Source organism: Balaenoptera ricei, chromosome 14, assembly GCF_028023285.1.
Source record: "Balaenoptera ricei isolate mBalRic1 chromosome 14, mBalRic1.hap2, whole genome shotgun sequence".
In the NCBI taxonomy this organism is placed as follows: Eukaryota; Metazoa; Chordata; class Mammalia; order Artiodactyla; family Balaenopteridae; genus Balaenoptera; species Balaenoptera ricei.
The window spans coordinates 6,018,199-6,039,647 of record NC_082652.1 but is presented as its reverse complement, the minus strand read 5'-3'; the positions used below and the strand labels follow the sequence as shown (position 1 = coordinate 6,039,647).

Genomic DNA, 21,449 nt, shown 5'->3' with positions numbered 1-21,449 from the left:
CCAAGACTTGCTGGAATACGGGGAACAACAGGCTTACCTTCCACTGGGGCCGCTGAGCTGGGATGAGGCTGTGCTACCAGGGACTGGACAAGGAAAAGCACCTCGTCACCTGAGCCCCTAGATCCAACCGTGCCTGAAGCTTACCTGAGCATTTTGTGTTAAATACAGGAGAAGCAGGGAGTCTGACAATTGCAACCAAGAGACCTACGATAGCAACGCCCTAAAGCCCAACTTCTAAGCCCCATGAAACCTCCCCAGAATCAGATCTCCTCCACCCTCTGGTCTCCTCACCTGTACAGGTAGGGAGAGGTCTAAAGCCAGCCAGAAGGAGGCAAGGAGAACTGAGATGGAGCCCGGGCCAGACTCAACGTAGGAGGAAGGAGCCTGGGACACGCCTGCCCTGTCTCTCACCCAGAAGAAGTGGCGTCTTCCAGCCCAGTCCTGAGCCGTCAGTGGCTCTAATGGGGATACAGCAGACAGCGGCTTTGCAGATAAAGGTGCCCCTCCTGGCTGACTCAGATCTGGGTCACTCCTCAGCCGCAGGCACACCCCACCCACACTGCCCTGCGCAGTAAATTTAGCCTCCAGCCTCAGTTTCTGGAGTAACATCCCGAGTGCACTTGTCTCCCTCTCTCTCCCGCGCTCTTCCTCTCTCTCTCTCTCTCTCTCTCTCTCTCTCTGAACATCTGCTACCCTGAACTGAATGTGCTGATAAACAGAGGCCAGCTTGAGCAGGTCCCAGCAGCCCCAGCCAGGCCAGAAGGCAGGCATTGTCTGCAGCCAGGAGGCCAAGCGGGCTGCACCCACCTACCGTCGTGCCATGGGTCCCATTCCCACTGGGGCTTCAGTTCCCTGGGCTGTAAAACGGGCAGCTGCTCCTGGCCTGGAAGGTGGCCAAGGCTTGAACCAGCAGGTGGAGATCCTGACCCCACCCCCCTCAACCCCATAAATGCTAATTTCCACCATCCCTTTCCTCCCGGCCTCCATGCGGCCACAGACTTGTGCAGGCTCCCATTTCAAAGACAGAGAGACTGAGGGTCTGGGAGCAAAGAAGCCTGTCCAATGTCCCACAGATAGGTACGCGGCCAGGGAAAGATTAACAAACACGGCTTCTAGCTCCCAGGTTCTAAGCAGTCACTATATTAGATCCAAGGTGAGCACCTCGCACTCATGATCACAGCCAATCCCCTCGCACTCATGATCACAGCCAATCCCCAACACGCTACTCGCTGGCATCAGTTCATCTGATCATCCCAACATCCCTGAGAGGCAAGACTGAGGCACAGAGAGGCTAAGTAACTGGTCTGAGGTCACACAGCAAGCAAGTGGCACAGCCTGGATGCAAACCCAGGCAAGCCCTCTCCAGCGTCCACCTCTTATCCAATGTGTGATGGGACCCCATCACCTCTGTGCCCCTGCCACCCTGCTCAGGCTGGGGGAGACCCATCTACCCTACCAGGCTCCAGGTGTCACACCCAACATCACCGTTCATGGGTCCAGGTCAAGTTTTGCCAGCTGGAGGCGACCACGGATCGCTGCAGATGGGCCGCGGCCATCTCCATGTCTAACCAGCCAGCCCCCAAAGCTTGCCGCAGACCACCGACCCCAGAAGGGGAAGGCAGGCAGCACCCTCGCCTCCACCCCAGCCCCCGGCCCTTATCCGGACCTGGAATCCTCGTTGCCAAAGTCCTGCTGCCTTATTTCCCATCCCCCCACAAGCCCAAATACAAGGTCCATGAAAGCAGGAACCACATCGGTTTTGTCCATCACTGAGTCCCAGCATGCTGCACACAGCAGGCGCTCAATAAATGCTTGTTACATCTACAAACACTCTAAGAGCAAAATTCCAGGCTCTGAGCTGAAGCCCAAAGACCACTTTGTAAACACAGAAACTGAGGCCAAGACAGGATCTACGTAAAGCCAGATTTCAGGGTGTCATCTACACTGGGCCAACGTGTCCCAGAAACTGATCCACATCTACACTGCCTGCTCTATTTTCAAGGTGTCCCAGGACTCTGATCCCTCCCTCCTGGGAGCTGCAATGCCAGCCCATCCATTAGCCATGACTGGGACTCTGTGAAGGCCGTCACCACCACGGAGGGGCTGTGTGGCCTTCTCCAGGTCGCCTGCCCTCGCTGAGCCTTGGTGTATCCATTTCTCAAGGGCACCTGGCAAATGAGGCAGCTTGCTGGGGGATGGCTGCAATCTGGGTGCTAGGTGAGCTGCCAGGCATGTGGGGAATGGGCATTCTGGGCTTGGGGAGGGGTCCAGCGTGGAACCAGGGAGCCTCGTGGTCCTGGGCCACATCCTTAGGGGCGAGAGAAGTAGCAGCAGGCAATGGGCGGGTTCCGGAATTTGTGGATTTGGCTTCTGAGTGAGGGAGGCGGGCTCCAGGTTCCTCAGATGGGGCTCCGCACACCGCTGGGCACCCAACCACCTCACTTTGTCCTGGGCCCTCAGGCTTGGGTGGGGAAAGGCATCACACAAACCCCTCCCAGGGAGAGCTCTCCCAACCTCCAAAGACTGGGGACCACCGGCGGTATTAGTTTCCCTAGATCCACTGTAAACAAATCATCACAATCCGGGTGGCTTAAAACCACCGGAATTTATTCTCTAACTGCTCTGGAGGCCAGAAGTCCGAGATCAAGGTGTCTGTAGAGCCACACCCTCCAAAGCCTCTAGGGAAGGATTCTTCCTGGCCTCTTCCAGCTCCTGGTGGCTCCAGGCATTCCTTGGCTTGTAGCTGCATCCCTCCGGTTTCTGCCCATCTTCACACAGCCATCCCTCCTCTGTGTGTCTTCTTCCTCTTTCTGTCTCTCGTAAGGACACTGGTCACTGAATTTAGGGCTCACCCAGGTAACCCAGGATCACCTCATCTCAAGACACATCTGCAAAGACCCTTTTTCCAAAGCAGGTCACATTTAGATGGGCTGGGTATTAACAGGTGCACATGTGTTTTGGGGGCCTCAGCTTTTTTCTGATTGCCCACCTACTGACAGCTCACTCCCTGTTCGGCCCGACGGCCAAGGCCCAGCACAATCCCCATTAAGCAGATGAGAAAACTGAGGCGCAGAGAGTTAAGCCACATGCCCAGGGTTTGAACCCATTTTCTCTGAGCAGGGCACAAGGGCCTCCCTCCCGTTTAGAGGAAGCAAAAGGCTCTCACACCCACGCCTCCAGGAGAGGGCCCACCGCTGATGACTCACTCCCACTTCACAGGCCAAGAAGTGGTTCCGCATTGTTGAGGGGGTGGGGGTGGGGGCGGGGAAGGACACAAACCCCAGAGTCTCAGTTTGCTCCTGCGTCAAATGGGAGCAAATCCCACCTCCTGAAGGATGAAAGGGGGTCCTGGAAGGCGAGAGCCTCTGCCCCCTGATAATCACCACCCCTGGTGCTGCTCCCACAGCTGCCCACCCAGCCTCCCACCTCAGCACAGAAAGGGCCATTATGACATCACAGGCCTGGAATTATGTTATTAGCCTGGGAAGGAGGCCGGACCCAGGCACAAAGGGCTCATTGTCATGTAAATCCACGACTTGGGGGGGTAGGAGGCAGCCCCGCCTGCCTTCCAGCTTCAGAGCTGCGCTGAGAAACCGACTCCCAGCCTTCCAGAAGAGTTCGGGCATCTCCAGGCCTCGGAGGCTCTCTCAGACTGGGAAGTGGGCCCTTTCCCAGGTCTGAGCCAGATCCCTGGAAAATAGCACCTGCTCTGAGGAGGGTCCCCAACAGAACCTGGGTTCCAATCCTGCCTTCTCTACAGCTGTGCCACTGTCCTCTGAGACAGGGATGGCCAAAGCGACTCTGAGGATGAAATAAAATCATCTCAAAGAGCTGAGCAGCGCCCTGGGCACAGAAACAACTGCATAGGAAACGCCACTACCTATTTTTTTAAACTTTTTATTTTATATTGGAGTAGAGTTGATTAACAATGTTGTGTTAGTTTCAGGTGTACAACAAAGTGATTCAGTTACACATATACATGTATCTGTTCTTTCTCAAAATCTTTTCCCCATTAGGTTATTACAGAGTATTGAGCAGGGTTCCCTGTGCTATACAGTAGGTCCTTGTGGGTTATCTATTTTAAATACAGCAGTGTGTACATGCACCACTACCTATTACGCCTCTGAGTACTGAGTGCCTGTGGCTGTGTGTCTTCGGGCGAGCTGCTTGCCCTCTCTGTACCTCATCTGGAAAGGGTGATTCAGGGCTCCCATCACAGGGTTGTTGGAAGGACTCAATACGCTAAGCTGTGCAGAATGCCCGCCCCACCTGGTCAGTCTTCAGCACATGAAGCAGATGCTGTCAGCACCCCTCCCCTGCACCCTGGACCCCGCAGGGCCCCCCCACCACTTTCCTTGCTCACCAGCCCCACCTCTCTGACTATCTAGGAGGTGCAGACTTTCTGGGGATGCTTGGTGGGTTCCCACGGGGCACTCCTGAGCAAACATACCATTACTGCTTTTCCAAGGACTCTAGTTTTCCAAGAATGCCCCCAAATGCATTCTCAACCCCTGGGAGCAGAACGTCTGGGGTGCAGGGAGGTGAGCTCACCATGAATTCCAGCTCGAGGGGCCCGGGTCTCCCTAGCCGGAGCCCTCGCAGGTGTGCATATCTGTCCCCATTCACCTTGAGGGGACAGGCCCAGGTCCACAGCTTGTGGGGGACACTGAGTCAGGAACAACTGTTTGCTAAGCACCTACTATGTGCCCAGTGCCAGGGACACAGTGGTGACGAAGATGAACAAAATCCCACGTGGAGGGTTTGGGGGGACACGGCTGATGGACATATGTAAGTCCCAGGTGATGACAGTGGCAAGGTGGCAGGAGTGATGATGGGGAGATGGAGGCCTCTCTCAGGAGGTGACATTTGAGCAGAGGCTCAGTGAGAGGAAGCTGTGAAGATCTCATAGAAGGGCGTCTCAAGAAGAGCACAGCAAGTACAAAGGTCCTGAGGCAGGACCATGATCGGGGCTTCCAAGAAACAGCAAAGAGGCTCGTGGGGCTGGAGTGCCCCTAACCCCCCCCCACCCAACTCCCCACCCCTCCAGGCTCTGCCCAGCAAAGCCAGAACCTGAGACGCTCAGCTGTGACTGATGTCCTCCCTGACAACACAAGCCTCCATCACTCCAACATGACGGTGGAACCCCTCTCAGCAGCTCAGACCCCCGCCCCGGGTCCTACAGGCACCCACGTGTCTCCAGCCTGGGATACTCTGAAACCCTCCAGAATCCTGAAGCACAGAACGTGCCCTTCCTGGACCTCTTGGGATGCCCCAGGGCCCACGCTCAGTTACTAGCCAGTTCTAAGGGGCACAACCACCTGCTGACCCTCTCCCAGGAGCCCCTGGAGAAGCGTCTACCCTCGGATCAGCTTTGGCCGGACAGAAATGCTCTTCTCACGCTAAGTGCCAACGGAGATAACCCAGCTCACTCTAGGGTGAGCTGGTTACACCCCAAAGGCCTTCTCACCACTGCTAGAGGCAGGAAGGCGTCCGAGGGAAACCAGTACCTACCACAGGGAACAGCAGGAGGTACGGCTGCACCCACAGGACAGAGCCAGGAGGTCAAAGTGCTCAGAGTAAAGGCGAGGTCAGCCGCCCCAGGAGTGAGCCCACAGACAGAGCTGAGAACAAGTCCCACCGTGGGGCTGCAAAGACAGGCCTCAGAGGAGGTGACTGAGATGTGGGAGCTCTGGGTGGGCCCAGGAAGTGAGAGAAGGGGCCCAGAGTCTAGGCTTTCTGGCTTTCACAGGTCATGAGCCCAGCCCCCTGTCCAGCTGACAAGTGGGGAGAGAAGAAGGAGGGGACTGAGGCTCAGAGAGGGCAAACAACCTCCCCAGGGTCACCCAGCCAAAGAACCTCCACACACAGGCTCTGGCTTGGGGTTTGAGTCCCACCTCCAGCCCTTACAAACTGTGTGCCCTTGGGAGGGTCACCTGACCTGAGTCTCAGTGTCATCCTCTGAGAAGTGGGGCTCATACAGCACGCTCCCTTCCTGTGGCTGATTTCGGTATGAAATGAGATCGTGCGGGGCCAACCACAGCCATCACATCAGGGTTATAATGGTACTAATGACAGCACCCCTCCCCCCTCAGCACGTGCCAGCACCTTCCTAAGCACTTAGCATGAATCAACACATCTAATCTTCGTGCCAACCCTGTGAGGTACCAAACAGTAACCCCCTTTTACAGATGAGGAAGACTGAGGCACTGCAGGGTTAAACCACCTGCTGTAATTCACACAGCTACAAAGGAGCACGCTGGGATCAAACCCAGGACAGCCAGGCCCCAGAGCCTGTGCTCTCTTTCTTTTTAGATCACTGTAGATTCACATGCAGCTGTAAGAAATAACACAGCTGGATCCCGTGGACCCTTTAGCCAGCTCCCCCCAGTGGTATCATCCTTATAATAGCTGCAACCAGGAAACTGACATTGATGCAACTGGCCTTATTCAGATCTCGGGGATTTACATGTGCTCACTTGTGAGCGTGTGTGTGTGTGTGTGTGTGTGTGTGTGTAGATCTATGCACTGTTATCTCAGTGTAGATTCGTGTGGCCACCACCAACGACGCAGGACAGTTCCACCGCAAGGGTCTCCTCTGTGACCTCTGGTCTGAGCCACCACATGTGACTGTCTTTCTCAGTGGATGGGGGATCGAGTCCCCAAGACCCTCAGGGCAGGGCAGTGGTGGCAACAACACAGCTCTGTGGCTGACCCAGGTGGGCACTGAGGGCTTGGGGGCAGCAAAGGGACATTCGTGGGATCCTCTGCTGCACAGGCCTTTCCCGAGGTCCCCAGGAGAGGCCTGAGGACAGTGGGACAGCGGGCAGCTGGAGTGGGCAGCCTGGACACCGGGGAATTCCCCACTGGCTCCTGCTGGCCTCAGAGGAGAGGCCCCGAGCCAGCCACTGGCCCAGCATCCGGTGTCACTTACAAACACAGGACAGTTGCCACCCTCGGCGGGAGAGCCAGCCCTGTGCACCCGGCCCCCAGCCACGCCAGGCACTGTCAGGGTGTCTGGCCCAGGCTTGGTGAGGGACGAGGCAGAAATAGGCACGCACTGGGGAAGCCCCAGGGACCGCAGCCCAGGTCCAAATGCAGACCGAGGCTGGGGCTGGGGAGGGACCCTTCTCACCTCGCTGGGGTTTCACTTCTATAAAATGGGAGGGCTCTCAACAGGGAAGAAAAGAAGAACCGATGGAGACCAAGATGTAACTAACTTAATGCAAGCTTGTGGTCTGCACTGACGGAGCCTCCCCACGCCTGCCCGCTTGAGGCCCCTGCAGGTGTGTCTCGGCTTTCCCCAAGGCAATGTGTGGGCTGCTCTCCCTGAATGGACAGGAGAACTGAGGCTCTGTGGGGTTCCGTGACCTGTCCAAGGTCACCCTGTCTGTGAGGGGTGGGGCAGGGACCTTTCATTAGCCCCCTTACGCCTTTCAACAACTTAGAAGACAGATGAAGTATCCATTTGCCAGATGGGGAAACCGAGGCTCAGAGCTGTGAAGTGACTTGTTCAAGGTCACACAGCCGGGATGTGAACCCAGGCAGTCTGGCCACAGAGCAAACCAGGAGGTTGCATCCCTCCCCCCACCTCATCCTCACGCCTGTGTGGCCCCTATTACTGCCCCATTTGACAGGCAAGGAAACTGAGGTTCGCACAGGGGAGGCCCAATGTACAAAGGGACAGAACCAGGATTCAAACCCAGGTCCGTGGCAACCAAGCCACGCCGTCTGGGAACCCAGCCCTCCCTGGCCTGTGCTCACACGCCCCACGAGACGTCCCGCTGCCTCCCAACGGCCCCGGCGCACCCAGACCTCAGGACAAATCACTCCCTCATCCCCTCCGCTTGCAACTGAGGGCTCCTTGTGAGCTCGGGAAGCCCTTCCAACTTTCCAGTGTTTATCCGAGCTCCTCGCTGCCAGGTCCCTGGGCAAGCCTGGGCCAGTGGCGCTGATTTCAAACCAGACACGGGCACCCAGCCAAGAGCCATCGCGGTGGGAGCCGGGCGCCGGGGCAGCCGCAGCGCTGCCTGCACCTGGCCCCCCCCCCCCCCCCGCTCCACGGCCACCGAGGCACCCGCCCCCAAAACCCCCAGGCCCCCAACCCACCCCCCGGGGCCAACACCGATGAACAGACGCCAGGAGCACCAGATCCCTGGTCCTGCCCGCTCCCCCGCAGGGACGCGCACGGTACGGGGGCTCCAGAAAAGCAGCACTGTGCCCCCCACGCATCACTCCCATCCTCCCGGGCCACCCGCCTGCCCAGCACCCTTTCTGGGGCTTCAGCAACTCTGATAAGGCGTCAGGGACCACTGTGCCCCAGCCATCGCCCGCCTGCCGGGGCAGAACCGGGGCAGAACTGGGGCGTCAGAACACAAGCTCGTCGGCCACCATATGGGGTCCCCGGCGCAGGTCCCGGTCCTCCTGCCATCTGGGGCCCCCAATCTCTGCCCCCTCTCCCCCCGCCGGGCGGCCGGGTCACACCGCATCTCCCTGCCCACTGCCAAGCCCGGAAACTTCTCTTACCCGAGCACATGACCGGCCTCTCGCTCACGTCAGCTCCAAACACAACTTGAAGGAACTCTCCCACAAAAACAGAAAAAACAAAAAGAAAAGAAAAAGAAAGAGAAGTAGAAGGTGCCAGCAAGTGGGTCAGCGGAGTCCACACACACACATTGTTCTGCTGGCTTCCAGAGGACACACCGCGTCCAACCTCAAACCCATCCTTCCTCCAGGGCTGACCCGGGAGAGGGGCGGCCCCACCGAGCAGCCGTGCCGCCTTCCCGCGAGACTGCGGGCTCCCGCCCCGGCTGGGGGGGGCCCTGCAGCCGGCCCGGCGCCCCAGGCCCCCGGCCCGATGCCCCCCTTGGATGGGGTGGGCAGAGGTCCCCCAGGGACCACCCACGGGACCACCCGACCCACAGCAGGGTGAAAGCGCGGCGTCGGGCCCCAGGATCCCTGCTTGCCTCCTGCCCCTCCGGGCCTATAAACACAGGGAATTACATAAGTCCACTCCTCTCGTTGGGAAGCCAAAAGTACGAGCTTTTTCTCCTAGCCTTGGCAGTAAGTAATAATTCCTCATCGCCATGGTAACCCTGGCGGGCTTCCAGCCGACACTCCGGGAGCTGAAACACGGGGAGGCCTTTTTATAGCTCTGTAGAAAAACCTCCTCACTGTTCACCGCTCGCAGGCAAAAGCGAGCTCCAGGCCAGCGTCTCGTCCTTAACCCGTCTCCTCCCAGCAGGACCGTCCACCCGGAGGGCGGCATGGCCGCCCCGGCCCGGACCCGGCGTGAACCGAAGCCGCTGCCCCTGTCCCTTCCCGGCCCTCCTGTCTCCAGGGTGACATGGCCACTGGGCAGGCTCTGTCTTTAAAATATTTCTGTCCTTGTCATCTCAGGAAAAGCAAACATGACCCCCTCACATTGGTATTCTGAACCAGGGTCGTAACAGTGACAGGCCCAGAGGGTGAAAAAAGACACAGTCACAAACACACACACACGCACGCACACACACAGTCCAAAATGGACGGCTTGGTGGTCAGCCAGGGGTCTGAACCTTGGCTGCAACGAGCTGTGTGACTCAGAGACAGGTCTGAGCTTCTCTGGGCGTCAATTTCCCATCTGCAGCCGGGAGGCTCTGCTCTGCTTCTCCAGCGCTCCGAGCAGCAGCGATGAGGTGTCGGGGAAGCTCCAGAGGGATCTCCAGATTCGCTCCCCTGCCCCCAGCAACCAGGAGTGGGGCCCAATGCTGTTTGCCTGAGATGGCACCCTGAGTGATGCCAAGGGGTCCCACGGGGTACAGATGCAGGGACAGAGCACAGCAACTGCAAAGGTCTGGAGGCCGGATCGGGTTTGGTGTGCTGCAAAAGCACAGAGAAAAATGGTGTGGCCGAGTGCAGTGGTGAAGCGGGGAGAGCATTAGAAGTCAAGGTCAGGGAGTGATGGGAGAGGAGCGGGGGAGGGAAAGCATGAGAACTCTGGGCAAACCATGTAACTCCGTGGACTGGAGACCCTCCCAAGAATAATAACGACAACGATAGTTAACAGTAACACGTACTGTGTGTCCAGCGCTGTGTAAGCACTTCACACGTTAACCCATCTGTCCTCAGGACAGCACAACAAAAGGCAGGGGCACCCAATATACAAAGAAGGAAACAGGCCCAGAGAGGTCAAGTGGCTTGCCCAAGGTCACACAGCCGGAAAGTGGCTGAGCTGAGGTTTGAACCAGGCAAATCCGGCTTGCATCAACCCTGCCATTGGGTATAGTCAGCAGGGATTCATAGAGTGTTTGGGGCAGATCACATTTGTATGTGACAAAGGTCCTTGGCCACTGAACTGGCCGGGGGACCGGAATGGCCACTAGGTGACCTGTGAAGAGGCCCACGTGGAGGCCACATGTGTGCTGACTTTCATCAGCTCACCCTCCAGCCTCTCCCAAGAAAACACCCTCCAGCCTCTCCCAGAGTATTATGGAAGAATTCTACAGATCTGCCTTCTTTTATAGGTGGGGAAAACGAGGCACAGAAAGACGTGAGCGACCAAAAGCTATATTTTTAGACCAAAGATCCCACCCATTGACTTTCACCCTGACTGTCAGGAGACCATGAAACTCAGGAACGGGCCAAACCGGGCCCACCAAAACACGGGCAGGCGGCGGAGCCCAAAGCTGCAGGGTCAGAACGCACGGGTTCCTTTTGTTCTTTTCTGTTTCTTTTGACACAGACCTGCACCCAGACTTTCTCAGGGGCTGGCCCTGGAATCAGGAGTAACACATCCACAGCCCCACCAGAGTTATTTATGCTTTGGGCAGGTTTGACGCGGGGCTGTGTCATTCCGGGGTCACTTTTTGTGTCTCTCTCCTCCAAGAAGCTGGGGAGCAAATGGTTTGCTGAGTGACTCTATGAAGATGGCAAATCATCACAAACCAGAAACAGACCCTGGCAGCCCCCTCTAGGCAGAGCCAGTCACCAAAACCAAGTTTCCATTCAGAATAAGTTAGTGTGTGGTCGTCTGCTTAGCAAAAGAAGGTCTCATCCCCCAAGCCTCTGATGGTGAGTATCCCTCGGTGCTCTGAAAACAAATCAAGATTCACCAACATGTACTTCTAGGAACCTGTTTTCGGGCAAAGCTTTGGACGGTGGAAAAGGTAAGTGAAGACGTTGCAGGATACACTGTGATGGGGGCCACAGAAGCATGGGGTCCCCAAAAAGAGGCAGGAGGGGTCTCTAGACCGACTGGCCCTGGGTAAGACCCCCAGCCTCTGCAGACATCAGTCTGCTCAGCTCTGAAATGGGGCACACCTGCCTGTTGTCTCTGTCAGGGTTAAGAGAAACTACACCTCTCGGGGGGCTCAAAGGACCAGAGGAGACCCACAGTCACGGCTCCTGCTCAGTATCCAGCTCCAAGTGGAAGGGATCCCCACTCGCTCCCTCCCCACGTGGCTGCTTCCTGACCCGGCCAGTCTCCGAGATAAGGTTGGAAGCAGGGGGACTTCCCTGGTGGCGCAGTGGTTAAGAATCCGCCTGCCAATGCAGAGGACACAGGTTCGAGCCCTGGTCCGGGAAGATCCCACATGCCGTGGAGCAGTTAAGCCCGTGCGCCACAACTACTGAGACTGCGCTCTAGAGCCCGCGAGCCACAACTACTGAGCCTGCGTGCTGCAACTACTGAGGCCTGCGCGCCTAGAGCCTGTGAAGCCCGCGCACCGCAATGAAGAGTAGCCTCCACTCACTGCAACTAGAGAAAGCCCGCGCGCAGCAACCAAAACCCAACACAGCCAAAATTTAATTAATTAATTAATTTTTTAAAAAAGGTTGGGAGCAGGGTGGGGGCTGGGGAATGAGAAAGAGAGAACGAGCTAGAAACATCCAGCTGTGTTTTTACCTCTTCCTCTCCTTTACTGAACCCCAGTGCTCCCAGATTTGGGCGGGTGACTACCCCCTCCCTGAGCAGCCTAGGTTTCCTCATCTGAGAAGCCACTTACAAGATGATCTTGTGGATGTCCATCCGCACAATGAGAGATTCTTCAGCCATAAAAAGGAATGAAGTACTGATTCTTGCTACCACATGGACGAACCTCAAAAACATCATGCCAAGTGCAAGAGGTCAGACACAAAAGGTCACATTTTGTATGATCCCATTTATATGAAATGTCCAGAACAGGCAAATCCAAAGAGACAAAGCCAACTGGTGGCTGCCAGGGGCTGCGAGGAGGCAGGATGGGCAGTGAGTGCTGTTGGGTTCAGAGTCCCCTTTTGGGGTGATGGAGATATTTCAGAAGTAGACAGAGGGGTTGGTTTACAGCATTGTTTTTTATGTTTTTGTTTTTTGGGGTTTTTTTTGGCTGCACCATGCGTGTGGCATGCAGGATCTTAGCTCCCCGGCCAGGGATTGAACCCGTGCCCCCTACAGTGGAAGCGCAGAGTCTTAACCACTGGGCCACCAGGGAAGTCCCTGGACAATGGCTGTTTGTTTATTTATTTATTTATTTATGGCTGTGTTGGGTCTTCGTTGCTGTGCATGGGCTTTCCCTAGTTGCGGCGAGCAGGGGCTACTCTTTATTGCAGTGCTCGGGCTTCACATTGCGGTGGCTTCTCTTGTTGCGGAGCACAGGCTCTAGGTGCGCGGGCTTCAGTAGTTGCAGCATGCGGGCTCAGTAGTTGTGGTGCACATGCAATCTTCCCAGACCAGGGATCGAACCCGTGTCCCCTGCATTGGCAGGTGGATTCTTAACCACTGTGCCACCAGGGAAGTCCCAACATTGTTTACATACTAATGAATTGTGCACTTTCAAATGGTTAATTTTACGTGATGGGAATTTCGCCTCAATTCAAAATAAATAAAAAGGTGGTTTGGTTGAATGGACACCATTCCAGTCCAGTTTACTGACCTTCTGAAAGCCGTGTCCACCTTTAAGAGTCCCTGACCTCAGGCCTGAAGACATCAGACATTCAACAAACATTTATGGAGTGCCAGCGATATGCATTGGGCACGAAGAATAAGCAGGAACAATATAAAGTTCCCTGCCCTCGTTGGGGTAACTTGGGGAAAGGTGAGGAAGTCAACCACAGATAAAGATGTGATGAAATTCAAGGAATGACAGCAGCTATGGACTGGGGGTTTCTGAGGTGGTGACAGTTCAACAGTGGCCTGGATGGAGTAAGAGAGAGAGGTGTGCAAACTTCTCAGAGAAGAGTATCCGAGCCAAGGAAACAGCCAGGGCAAAGGCCCTAAGGTAAGGCTGCATCGCACTTGGTGAGTTCCAGGAGCAGCCAGGTGGTCACGCAGCACGGCAGGGAAGGTCAGCCTCCAGGGATCGTGTAGGTCTCCACAGTCCACAGACAGATCTTTAAGTGTGATGAAAATAAAATTCACAACTGCATTCGTTTCCTACGGCTGCTGAAAAAAATTACTACAGACTGGACGGCTTGCAGCGAGGGCAGGGTGTTCTTTCACAGTGCGGGAGGCCAGCTGCCCCAAATCAAGGTGTCAGCAGAGCTGTGTCCCCCCGAAGGCTCCTGGGGAGGATCCTTCCTTGCATCTTCCAGCTCCTGGTGGTACCAGGCTTCCTTGGCTTGTGGCCACATCGCTCCCTTCTCTGCCTCCATCTTCACATGGCCTGCTCCCCGGTGTGTCTTCTCTTACAAGGACTTTTGTCATCAGCTTTAGGGCCCACCCGAATCTAGGATGATCTCATCTTAGACCATTAACTTGATCACATCTGCAAAGACCCTTTGTCCAAATGAGGTCACATTCACACGTTCCAAGTGGATATTTCTTTGGGGGACCACAACTCAACCCACTGCCACAATCAAGACTCACAATTCAGCAGCATCAAATGCCCGGAAACATCCCTCATCTCCCCTCTCCTTTCCACACTGATTCCAGGGGACCAGGCTGGAAGCTGCAGGGGCAAATGCTTGAGCATCTCGAGGAACTCATCCATCCCTTCTCCCAGGGGGCCCCCTGCAGCTGGCCCTCTCCCGGCCTGCGCCAGACAAGAACAGACCCCAAAGAACCCAGACCCCCTTCCCTGAAAGACGTATCCATGAGCCACTCACAGGCAGCTGGCAGGAAAGAGGCCTCCCTGATGGGGAGCCTTTGCCCCTGAACGGAGACTTCCCCAGGCCAAATGCACTGCACTTCACTACTTCTTCCAGGCACAAAAGCATCACAGTTAACCCCCTGGCCGTTTTGGCTAAAGGTAGTGAACTGTCCCCTAAGGCTGGTTTCCTGTTTGCTGTTTTTATTTATTTATTTATTTATTTTTATTTATTTATGGCTGTGCGCGGGCTTTCTCTAGTTGCGGCGAGGGGGGGCTACTCTTCGTTGCAGTGCGTGGGCTTCTCATCGTGGTGGCTTCTCTTGTTGCGGAGCACGGGCTCTAGGCGCGCGGGCTTCAGTAGTTGTGGCACGCGGGCTCAGTAGTTGTGGCTCACGGGCTTAGCTGCTCCACGGCACGTGGGATCCTCCCAGACCAGGGCTCGAACCCATGTTCCCTGCATTGGCAGGAGGATTCTTAACCATTCTTAACCACTGCGCCACCAGGGAAGTCCCTGTTTTTATTTTTAAAAGGTGCCGCTCCCACCCACAGCAGCTGTGAGCTGGCCGCAGGCAGGGCTAACTGCTCACATCGAAGTGCAGTGCCATCCTGCAGCCAAGGGCACAGAGCAACTGGCAACGATGGCTGGGGCAGGGGACCCCACGCCTGGGCAGCAGAGGAAGGAGGAGGTGTCCAGAAAAGCTCCTGGCCACCCAGCCAGATGCCGGAACCCAACCCAGGAAGAACAAATTACACCAGACCAGGGACACACACTCCCAATGTGCCAGGCACTGGGGAGAACAGGTTTCACACCTGTGTGCTCCTTGTTGCCTCACAACAATCCTACAGGGTGTTATCATCCCCATTTTACAGATGGGGAAACGAAGGAACAGAGAGGTGAAGTGACTTGCCCGAGGGCACACAGCTAGTAGTGGCAAAGTCAGGATTTGAACACGGGGGGGTGTGATGCCCAAATCTACATCACTAACCACTAGGGTTTACTATCTCTCAGAACATGTTGAGCTCCTCTGGAGGGCTCTGGGAGAAATTCTGCAGCCTCAGGCCTCCACTTTTGGAAATGGTATCTCTCTGGAGGCATTAAACGTGAATTCTCAAGTCTTGGGACCATCTGTGACATTCCCTGGACCGGTCTGCCCAGATCACGGAGGACAAAATATTTTGAGATGAAAGTCACAGCTAAGAACAGAGACCACAGAATGATGACAGCCAGCTGTAGCCAACAGGGAAGCTCTTTCTGGCACACACAATGTTTTTTTTTAAATTAGGACATTGCTTATAAAATCCAGATTTCCAGCTTCTCTTGGAAAAAAATCAGAATATCCAGCATGCCAGTTAGCCACAATCCCCACCCCTCCCTTTTGCCTCATTCCTTTCCTTGACTGCGTCTGAGTTTGGGACACTCCTTTCCCTCACCTTGGCCACCTCCCCCCAGTGTTGAAAATAGCTGAACAAGCACTGAAGGCTTCATTTGGCAAGGAAATGGCAAAGAGAAAGGAGTGCCATTCTTGGGGCTACAGGTGACTCTCCCTCCCCCCTGGCTTGCTGTGCTGGTGGCATGAACCTGCCTGAGAAGAAGGCCCACACAGAAGGAAGCAGAGCTGAGACAGAGCCAGCTCTCCAAGGTGTGCTTTGAGCCCCTGGATCCAGCCATGCCTGAACTTGTCCTACCCTGGACTTTGCCATTAGGAATGCCCATCAATTCCTCCTTGTGGCCTAAACCTGAATGTGTCTCCACCACAACTCAGGAGTCCTAACTAATCACCCTCAGGTCTCGCCTCAATTGATACTTGTCCGAAGAAGCCTGTCCTGACCACAGGCAAATTCGAAACTTGTTACGCTCCAGTGATACAGCCTGAACTCTGTCCACATGACCCTTACTGTTTAACTGACCCTCTCCCTCTGGACACTAAACTCCTCAAAGGCACGAACCATGCCTGACTTCCATCACTCTGACCCCAGTGGCCTACAAATAGCCAGAACATTCCAAGTGCCCAATAAATGTAAATTAATCAACCAGCAAAAGAACAAAAGGGAGAAGGAAAAGCCATTAAACTTGATTTCTGCCTTAAATGTGGTAAAGGACCCAACCCCTGAGGTCTATAGAACAGCCTCAGATCCAGAGAACTACTCCTGCTGCCCCTGGCTCTCAACATTCCTGCAACATCATGACCCCAGGGCCTTTGCACATGCTGTTTCCCCCCTCCCCGACCTAGCTGGCTCATCCCTCTTCCTTGCACAGGTCTGGTTCCTTCTCATGGTCCAGGTCTCAGTTCAACTGCCACCTCCTCAGAGACCACCCTTGATTCCTCTACCTAAAACGAGCCCCCCAGAAAGCAGAGTTGCCCCACCCTGCGTTATTCCACAACCAGCATTTCCCTGCCTTGCAACAGCATGTTTGTTTATTGTACTGCCCATCTCCCCATCAGTCTGTGGGATCCACAAGGCAAGGCCCTGGTGTCTTGTTTGCTGTGTATCACACCCCACCCCACTCCCAGGAGGCCATGGGGACACCAGGCTGGCTGCAAGGGGGCAGGAAGCAGACCCTCATGTCCTGACCAGTCCTGCCCAGCCCAGAGCAGCTGCTGCATGCCTGAGGGCCCTACGTTACACGGGGAGGCTGGCCTGCCGCCGGTGCAGCCCTGCCAAGGGATTCATTCTGGATCCAGGCTCAGGGAGGGCTGCAGGTGGTGCCCGCACAGCCCCCATGATCAACAGCAGGTGCTGCGGACTCATGCTTCCTGGGTTCAAATCCCAGTTCTGCCAGCTGCCAGCTGTGTGACCTTGGGGAAGTCACTGAACCTCTCTTTGCCCGCAGCATCCTTACATATAAAATGGGGATGATCATACTAGCCCCTACCTCGTAGGGCTGCCTCAGGAAGCACATGAGTGAATGTATATGAGACATTTAGAACACAGCCTGGCATAAAGTAAATGTGCGGGAATCATTAGAGATGATAGGGTTAATAATAATGATAATGGCAAACTCTCACATAGCACTAAGGCAAGCAAAAAGTCAGGAAATGTTGGTTTGGGTAATAAATGCAGTATTTGCTCTGTGCCTGGTCCTGTTTGAAGTGCTTTACACAGGAGTTCCTACAAGGTATGTTTGTTATTCTTCATTCAACGTGCTTGTTCCAGCTCTTCCAGGCAGCCTCCCCGGATAGCTCCAACCCTCAGGAGCAACACGGACACACACAATTCCTCATGTGAGTCTGTCCTCAACTCCCCTCTCCATCCCAGGCTACAGGGAGGGGCAGGAGAGCCCCCAAACCCCACGAGACTGAAGTCAGCACAAGGGTGTACATGCCCCACACCAGCCCAAGCTGCAGCCCCTGCTGGACTCCCAAAAATGCAGGCCCCATCGGGCACCCCAGAAAGTGAAACGTGCTCCCTCACTGCAGTCTGCAGTGGGGCAACTCTTGGTGGAGGCCTGGGCATCCCAAGGGCATCCCAAGGGCCCAGGCCCCACTGCCCCTGACAGGGTCAGATGTCTGAGACACAGGGCACACCGTGAAAGAGGCAGTGACTTTGGCTGGGGGTCTGGGGTCTGCGTAGATGGCGTGTGAGAACAATACTGCCCCCCCCCAGCCACTGCCATCCTTTCTGTCCCCCAAACGATACGGGCGCAGCTGGTCTCCTGGCCACCCAGCACAGCAAGGACCCCAGCGAAGCCAGCCTGTGGCGTGCACGGGCCCTTCACTTCTCGGACAGGAGAGGCAAACCCCTCCATGCCAGGGACCTGATGTGGCCCCAAACCAGGTGGTAAGAGCTGGTTAGAATGCCGGCCCCAGCACCCACCTGCTGTGTGACCTCACTCAAGTCCCTCCACCTCACTGAGCCTCAGTTTCCTCATCTGGAAAATGGGTCTCATGATCATTATCACAGGCAGGACAACGAGTGTCCAAAGAGCCAGCAAATCAAAGCCACAAAAAAAGAAAGAGAAGATCCAGAAAGAGGCTATTTTAATTTCTGCAAATGGGCTTGCTGTGTCATTAAATGAAACAAAATTTTATTTCATGGTTCAGAATGGTTTCTGTTTGGATTTACGGCAGTCGTGGAAGGAATGAGCTGATCTTTTCAGCATTTAAGCCTCGGGGTGCCTTGAGCCACCCTAAGTTAGCATCTCCCTCAAAGGGCACACGCTCAGCAGAGACAGCAGTCCAGGTAACCCACACAGGAGGACCTGGAGGCTAAGTCAGGAGACCTGGAAGGATGCGGGCTCTGGGGCAGACAGCCTGGGTTCGAATCTCACTGGTTGTGTGACCTCAGGCAAGTCACTTAACCTCTTTGCTCCTCAGTTTCTTCATCTGTCAAGTAGGGATGACAACAATCCCTGCTTCACAGGGGGGTTGGAAGATTAATAAACTATAACAGATAAAGTGCAACGTGATTACTATGATAAACCCTGTTATTGCTGTCATTTGCTGCAATTTCAAAAGGTTTAGAAAGCCAACTGCAGGATAAAGACAAGTCCACCGGGATCCCTGGTGTCTGGGGGACCACCACCACCCAGGCTCACTGGGAGCCCAGAAAGGCAGCGCCTCCCTCCTCCCTCCAGCTGGGGGCAGGGATTCCTATCAGATGGAAGGAGATACATGTCAGAGCTGAAGATTAAAAACAAGTACAATTATCGGGCAGGCATCCATCCATAATTATGAATTTGATGTAATTAGGCACCCCACTAACTTCATTACTTATTTATTTACGGGATTGCTTATTTAATTTACAGGCCTCCTTCTCTGAAAAGTCATCTTGGCTAACACCCCTCGGGCGAGGGAGGAGGGGGCCCCCTCCTCTGTCCCCACCCCCACTCCTCATGCTCCTGCCTCGCCCCAATATAGCTCCCCAGAAGACCTCTGTGACTGAAACGCAAAGCCTCACATTCACTCAATAGTGCTCAGTGCCAACGGACAGTGCTTGACCTGGAAGGCGGAAGGTGCAAAACATCCTTTACACCTTCATCTCTCCAGCAGAGGAAACCCAGGGGGAAGAAGGATGATTCTAGGCACTGCCACCCTGTCACCAATTCCTGACGTGACCCTCTGGACCAGCAAGCACATCGGTGCAACCAATGGGGCTGGTACTTCCCAGCTTGGAGAAGGAGAAAGAGCACCCAGCTCTCGCCAAATGACCTTCGATAAGTCACCTGACTTCTCAGAGCCTCAGTTTCCTCAACTGTCAAATGGGATTATTAAGAACAACACTCACAGCTAGCTAACCCTGAAACCCCCAACTGCTGCTAGTCATTGCTACCCTGTGGCCTCAGCCAATGCAATAAGGCAAGAAAAAGCAAAGTGGCTTAAAGACTTTCTAGCTTCATTCACTAATAGCCAAGAACTAGAAGCAACCTAAAGGTCCATCAACTCATGAATTGATAAACAAATGGAATCATATATGCACACAATGACAAGTGAATCTCAAAAACTTCACGCGGAGCGAAAGAACCCAAACACCAAAAAGTACATACTTTATGATAATTTTATTATGAAAACCTAGAAGATTCTATAACCTCTATGACAGCAGATCAGTGGTTGCTTCTGGTGCAGGGTGGGTGGAGATTCTTTTGGGGGTGATGGAAACGCTCTACAACCTGATGGTGGTGGTTATATGAATGTTTACATTTGTCAAAACTCATGGAGCTGAACCCTTAAAATGGGTGTATCTTATTACAGGTTAATTACATCTCAATAGGCTTTTTTTTTTTTTTAAACTGTAACAGAAGAATATATACATATATTAACACCACTAACTCCAATCCCCATGCCCAGGGACTATATCCCCATTTCCAGGTCAGGTCTACTGGTTCCTTCACTGCCCCTCAAGTTCCCCCAAAGCCCCTGATTTATGAGCCCTGGACAAGTCAGGCAAGGACTGAATCCCAGATTTATCCCTTCCTTCCTGGGTCATTTAGGGCAAATCACTTTGCCTCTCTGCCTGTCATCTACAAAAGCAGGGTTATAAATAGCATGATCCTTGGAGAGTTATTGTACACTAAAATGAACCAAGGTAAAAGTACCTGCTGCAGGCCCTGGCATACAGCAGGGGCCTCGTTACTGCTGCTGCTAAACAATGAACGGGCAAGCTCCAGGCCCAGTGTGGACAGGGCTGGCCAGGATTCTTGTCCCCCCGCCCTACATAAGCCCCCGGCCACAAGACTCCCAGCCTGGGTAGCTGCCTCCACCACTGAAGGGTCCAGGCTGCCAGGATTCCAGCATTTAACTGATGCCTGCTGTCCAGGACAGGACAAGTCTCCTTGACTCCACCCAACTCACTCCTCCCAGGAGAGCGGACACAAAAGGATGAGGGCCCTGTGGGGAGGAGGAGCTGGCCCTGAGGGCGGGGCAGTATGCCCTAGAGGTCACCTGGGGACAGGAGCTGGCCGGCAGAGAGGACATCCTGACGGAGAAGAAGGGGCGTCCTGGCTGTCAGGCCGTCACAGATACACCAACTGGGGCAGGACAGGGTCACCCCAGAGCCCACCCATTTACGTAAGAAGAAAGGCAATAGGAAAAGGACGGCAGGGAGGGGGCTTCGGGGACTGAGGGGTTCCGTGCCAGCTCCCAGGTGCCCGTCTGAAGGCGGCTCGCGCTGCCCTGGGAGTGACGGAGCAGGCAGGCAGCAGCTGGCAGCCATGGCAGGAGGGCGTCCCCCGGGCCCGAGTAGAGGGCCGGCCGCAGACGGGCACGCTCAACTGTCAGCCTCGTCCTCCCAGCCCGCCGTCAGAGGCACCAGTAAGTGCCGTCATGTGAGGGTGGCCTGTGGGGAGAAGGAGGGGGGCTGCGGGAAGGGGAGGGGAAGGAAGAAGAAGGAGGAGGGAGAGGTGGGGGATGCAGGAGGAGGGGAAGGGGAGGGAAGGAGGGGGAAGGACAGCTTGCCCAGGGCCGAGCATCCTGAGCTGGAAGGAGAGAGAACCACCCATGCGTTCTCCTCCTCCACCCAGTGAAGGGACCAGCGTCCCCCCAACTAGGGGCAGAGCTCGTCGACCCACTGCCCAGGTGGGGCAAATCGAGTCCAGAGAGGTGTGATTCTGCCCATCCCAGCCCTGTGAACCTCCCCCCGCCGCCCCACGCACACCTGGCCACTTGTCTGCCTGCGGGTTGGTTGGTCCTGAGCTTCCTCCCCAGGGGATCCAGAGAGCCTGGCCGCCCCCCTCCCATCCACCTTCAGCCTCCACCCACCCCCAACCCCTCCCCACTCCTCTCTTCGATACCAGGCACCACGCAGGGAGAGGTTCAAGGCTGGGGCAAACCCCGCTTTCCCACCGGTGCCCCGCACTCACGCAGCTCCCCCGCCCAGGATGCCCATCGTTCCCCCCCAACCACCAACCACCGCAGGGTCAAAGCCTACACGCCACCTCCTCCAAGGACCGCCACCCTCACAAAAGATTCT

General features: G+C 55.3%; 1 protein-coding gene across 24 annotated transcripts in view; it reads right to left on the bottom strand.

The window, feature by feature from the left end:
- Nucleotides 1-21,449, bottom strand: part of NCOR2 (nuclear receptor corepressor 2) — a 224,427-nt gene that overhangs the window by 168,292 nt on the left and 34,686 nt on the right. The window contains exon 1 of one of the 24 annotated variants that reach the window (XM_059894629.1): nucleotides 8,524-8,817. The exons of the other annotated variants lie outside the window; for them this stretch is intronic. The gene's annotated coding sequence lies outside the window, so the exon portion shown is untranslated. Of the gene's footprint in view, nucleotides 1-8,523; nucleotides 8,818-21,449 lie in introns of those variants that run through there. 24 annotated transcript variants of the gene reach the window in all.